Genomic DNA, 6000 nt, shown 5'->3' with positions numbered 1-6000 from the left:
TTTCATAATACGTTAGTCAGAAGATTTCACCTGTGCTTCCAATAGGGTACTGAACTTACCTTAATGCCAGGAAAAGGCAGTTACATTGATCTCTATCATTGATTTTTTTTTTTTTTTTTTTTTTGCGGTACGCGGGCCTCTCACTGTTGTAGCCTCTCCCGCTGCGGAGCACAGGCTCCGGACGCACAGGCTCAGTGGCCATGGCTCACAGGCCCAGCCGCTCCGTGGCATGTGGGATCCTCCCGGACCGGGGCACGAACCCGTGTCCCCTGCACTGGCAGGCGGACTCTCAACCACTGCGCCACCAGGGAAGCCCTGATTATTCTTTTGAGAGGGCTAAACGAACCCCTTGCAGGACACCTGGTCCTGTCCAAAATGTCCATTGAGACGTTTGGCCCATGATTCATTAAATAATACAAACATTTAACTTTGTTAAATTTTTATTTACATTATTTTTATTGTAATTGGAGAGGAAGTTTGGATTTCACATTCATTCTTATCCTTCCTCATCATGAAGTTCAGCAAGGTTACTCTTAAATTGATAAGCAGTTGCTCTTAAGTATATACCCGCCTGATTATTGGCTTTGCGTTTATTTGTTAACAGTTTTAGTTATATGAATTTGATTTTGTCTGTATTGCCGTGAAGTTGGTGGCCATATTTGAGTGCGACCACCAAGAACCTGGGTGATGTAAATCGTTCATTGCTTTTCTGTTCACCTTTTAACACTTCAGTACATCTCCAAATGAAGGATGATGTACTACCACCAGCTTCTGAAATGTGGTATGCCAGATTTCCAGTGCATTGTTTGTCCTGTTGCTCAGTACTGATGTATGAACATTCCTAGTTTCTGGTAGAAATCTTGGAGCTTCTGATCTTCTTCTGCCTCTTCCATGCCTTCTATGAACACATACCCTCTCAACATAATCCACTAGGTCATCTAAATTTTCTTTTGCATTCTCCTCAATGTACTCAAAGGTTGCATTTACATCTTCTAAAGGTACAAATGGAAGTCCAAACAACTTAGATGCACACTTATGGGTGTTAGTTTCCATTCTCATATACTCCTGTGTTAGACCCAAAGAAGATATTTTTTGCCAGAGTGATGGTGAAAAGTGAAACAAGCATCCTTTTACTTGTGCATTTGGTAGGAGTAGTCAAATCACATTCACATTTGCAATCTCAAAACCCCTCATGCATATATTTTCTTTTTCAGATGGTTTTCCCTTATAGGTTATTACAAAATATTGAGTATGGTTCCCTGTGCTATAAAGTAGGTCCTTGTTGGTTATCTATTTTATTTTTTTAACATGTTTATTGGAGTTTATTTACAATGTTGTGTTAGTTTCTGCTGTATAACAATGTGTGTGTGTAAATGAATCACTGTGCTATACACCTGAAACTAACACAACATTGTCAATCAACCATATTTCAATAAAAAAAAAAACCATCATGCACAATGAAGGGTTAGTGTCAAGATTTCTTTCCCGTGTAAATGTAAGTACTTTCTCAAATATGTATATCTGTAAGTATCTTCTCGCCTTTTCATTGTTCGTGCATAAATTAATGACATAGTATAACCCAATACCACACTGTGCACAGGAAATAACTGAGGGAACTGTGTTGGTTGCCATCTTGAAGGTGCCATCACTGAATAATGTGGAACTGGTACTCAAATATCGAATATTGTCAAAGTTGTGTAAATAAGAATTCTTTTGTCATCTTGAGCACAGGAATTGTGCATAAGAAATGGTTCTCTGCGTGTGGTCACTTTACACTCCTCTGAAATTTCAATTCCATGCAATGAAGTTGGGTTTGGAGGTTGATGTCTGCTTTGAATTCTATTTACTTGCCTCTTTAATGAATTTCTTTGTGGTAGCATTAATGGGACCTCTTCATCCTGAATGTCATGGAGATTTCTTCAAAGTACCTGCAACGTTGTTGCATTTCATTCTTTCTGAGCATCCTTTTAACCTCTTCTGGGTTTTCCTTACTTCCCCTTCAACACCAACATTGTGTTGATGTTTTTCTGTCCCATTTTGGATGATTATTTTATCCAAATCCTGATAAGTTGTACTCTGAGCTCTGCAGATTCTCCTCTCTTCACAGCACCAAGTAGCTTTTACTCCTGTCTCTGTTAAAGGAATCAAAATGGTAAAAACCATTATAATGCGACATTGGCTTTTCTTCTTGTAAGTATACTATTTCTGCCATATTCTACTGAGAATTTTCAAATAAAGATGTCATATTGCAAAGCCACAGAAGTGTGTGTGTGTGTGTGTGTGTGTGTGTGTGTGTGTGTGTGTGTATTTTCTTTTGTGACTCTCTGACCACTGGTCACCGGTTTATTGGTAGGGGAAACCTTACTAAGGTCTTATGGATTCAACACCTGGTTCGCTGGGCAGGATCAGCCAGTAGGTAGGCACCAGCTGAGGGTGTGGGGGCAGCTGAGGGTGCATGCTGATGGGCAGTCACTCCCACTAAAACCTCTCCAAAGAGAGATACACACTCCTTGAGGTCTACCATGACTGTACGCGTCTAGGACATCCATTCAAGGGAAACATCGCCCATTAACCCTGGGTGACAGGATAGCTGTAGGGGGGTTAATTAGATGCCCAATATCCCCCTCACGGTGGTTCTTACACCAGACAGCTGTGCGGTAGGAAAGCCATACCTGCCCTCACTCCTCCCGAAAAAGCTAGCTTCTCTTAAAGTGTTTATATCAACATGTTCTCTGCCCATTTTACAAAGCGGCTTGACCAAGCTCCTCCTTTCAAGCTTTGCCCTTATTGAGCAAACCAGCCACATCCAACCAAATGCCATTAGTTAGTACCATTAATGTATTAATAGCAAACGCATTAACATACCTTTCATCGTGAGATCCATCCTTGACATCTTGTCCTCTGTGCACTTCTCTAACTTAGGACTCCTCCTCAGTTTACACAGTTAACATAAATCCCGCTCTTCTACAAGATTTGGACCCTGACCCATCTACCTAGCCCCGTGTGCCATTACCAGCTACACTATGGAGGCAAGAAGCATTATTATTGGCAATACAGTCACAACACAATTACTGGACCAGTAAAACATGATAGTATTTTTAATGTATTATTCCTATAAACCAAAGTATAAATAAACATTATGGGATATTTGAACCCAGAGGCGTCTTCTAAGTATGGATGTTTTGACAGGACCAAATATCAAGAACCATTTGGCATGAGCCAAATATGCTCATGGATGTTTTTGATAGGACCAAATTTCAAGGACCTTTTGGACAGGATCAAATGTCTGCTAATCAACAAATCTCTTTACAGCTCAAAAGTACACATTATCCTGTAATCTGTGTCTTTTACAAAGCGAGCTTGCCAAGGGGAAGAAATATTTGAATTAATTTCCTTAAACATCCTTAACTATTTCACTAAGCATTACTTATTGTTTTGCCCCTGTAATGGTAATCTTATGAATTTTAAATTTTGTTTAAGGCCAACCTTAGAGCTGTGGATGGTGGCCTAGTACATCTTTTAGGAGTTTGCCCATTTGTAAGAAATTCCAGATTTTAGTTTTTTGTTATTGTGTTTTCTTTAAAACAAACAAACAAAAAAAACCCTGTAAATATTCAAGTCATCATTTCCTTTAAGTGTTTCCCCTTACATAACTTTTAAGCAAGCCTAATGATGTTTTACAAAAGCAATTTAAAAATTCGACAGGGATCAGTGAGGCCACTAAACAGTAAAAAAGTAGAGATAAGATCTTGTATTTGAAGCTGAGAAAGGGACAGCCCTGAAAATCATAGAGTAGTCAATTTAGTTTTCATACCTGGAAAATACTAGAACAAATCATCAAAAAATCAATTTGCAAACACCCATATGCTCACAGAATACTAGGTAATAATCAACATTGCTTTGTGAAGAACAGTCTTGTCAGAACCATCTAATTTCCTTCTAAAACAGAGTGACAGGCCTGGTAGATCAGAGGGATGAAATAGATGTAATAGAGCTTGAATTTTACAAAGCTCTTGATTCTGTCTTCCATGATATGCTTATCAACAGATGACTTCACACCAGAAGAAATTTGCTATACAGGTTTACTGGAAAGCACGGCTCTCAGCGTTCCAGTGTTCAGTTGGTGGTGGCTGGGTGGGGTTGGGTGGGAGCAATTTGGTGGGATACCTGGCACAGGAATGAGTTGCTCCTGGACCCTTCACTATGCCCACCAGTCCCAAACACAGTCCTAGCCTGCGCGCAACAACACCTGTCCAGTGGAGGAATGGCAGGTACGATCGCTGCTGCTTGGTGCATTATCGTGACTCTAAGAGGAATGGGTGGTCAGAGACCAGAATGTTGGAGAAGAAGAATATTTTCCCCTCCCTATGAAGAGCCAACTCTCTAAGGACACCTGAGACAATATAGGTACGGAATTTATATTCTTTGGGATAGATTCCGTTACAAGTTATTTTGACAGGTTTTATAAATACACAGAAATGACACTATACATTTTATTTTGGAGACAATCAAACTTCATAAACTCAAATGTAAAATTTGAATAGAAACGACCATATTTTCTCATTTGCTTGCCATCTTGGCCATACCAATCCATGTAAATTGGGTACTTAGGTCAATAGATGCCAATTGTCACCACTGCAATTGACTATTCCATGGATGAGCTTCTGATCCAGACTGAGCCTTCAGAGTCTTTCCATAGAATTGTTCTGAACTAGAACTCATGGAGTTTGAGATTAGTCAGCCTCTCCTTTGTTAAGAACATCCATTGGACCAATGCTTCCCACCGTGAGGAAAAGCCAGTCTGTCCTAGAAATAAAAGAACGCTCAGAGAGCAGCAGATAAGGGTGATGGGACAAGACCTGGCAAGCCCTGATTCCAATTGTTCCTGAGACCCAGCTGCATCTCTGCCCTTCTGCGGCTCAGTTCTTCAAACCTTCAGATTCTCCTACCCAATAAACTGCTTTTGCTTATGCCTTTTCAGGTTGGGTTTCTGTCGTCTGTAACCAGATTTCAAAAAAATTACTACAATCAAAATCCTTTTTAAAAAAATCTTTGATCATATCCTCAGATACTTAGAGTAAAATCACAGAAATTGTATTTTTGAGTCAAAGCTAATGTACATTATTAAAATGATTGAAGCACACTTCCCAAGTCTTTCAGAAAAGTTTTAATTTCAACCCTCATCTGCAGTACATGAGAATGTACTATTACCTACTTCTCTCTAACACTGGATTTAAGAAAAAATATTTTCCAGCTCGACAGGTGAAACATTATCTCCCTTTCATTTTTCTTTACTAGTAATTTGGAGGGAGATCAGAAATGAAAAGTGATGCAAAGAGAACTGAATTAATGGAGGAGGAAAAACATCAAGATCCAAGCTACAGAGAGCCTGCGTACTAGGTATTTATTGCTGTGTAACAAACTACCTCGAAGGTAGGTGGTTTAAGGCGGCAAAAATTTATTATCTCAGTTTTTATAGGTCAGAAATCTGGGAGCAGCTGAGCCAGGTGGTGATGGTTCAGGGTCTCTCATGAATCTACAAACAAGATGTGACTGGGGCTGGAGGATCTGTCTCCAGCCCACTCACAAGGGAGTAGCCAAGGACCTGAGATGCTCATCACATGGGCCTCTCCACGGGGTGCTCACAACATGGCAGCTGGCAGAGTAAGTGGTCCAAAGAGGCAAAGAGAGAGCAAAACAGGAGCCCTTGTGAATTTCATAACCTCCTGTAACCTAATGCAACATCACTTCTACACAGTCTACTGGTTACACAGATGGATTCTGGTAGTGGGGGAGGGTGGCTACACACAGGTGTGAATACTAGCAGGTGGGGATGATCGGTGGCCAACTCAGAGCCTGGCGACTACTGCCTGTGTTCAACTTATTTTAGCCCCTTTTCCTTTTAGATCTACCCATCTTAACTCTGAGGACAGTAAGTCCCCTACATACGAATGAGTTCCGTTCCAAGAGTGCGTTTGTTAAGTCCAATTTGTTCGTAAG

The sequence above is a fragment of the Mesoplodon densirostris genome, chromosome 6, assembly GCF_025265405.1.
Source record: "Mesoplodon densirostris isolate mMesDen1 chromosome 6, mMesDen1 primary haplotype, whole genome shotgun sequence".
In the NCBI taxonomy this organism is placed as follows: domain Eukaryota; kingdom Metazoa; phylum Chordata; class Mammalia; order Artiodactyla; family Ziphiidae; genus Mesoplodon; species Mesoplodon densirostris.
This window is presented reverse-complemented; position numbering follows the sequence as displayed.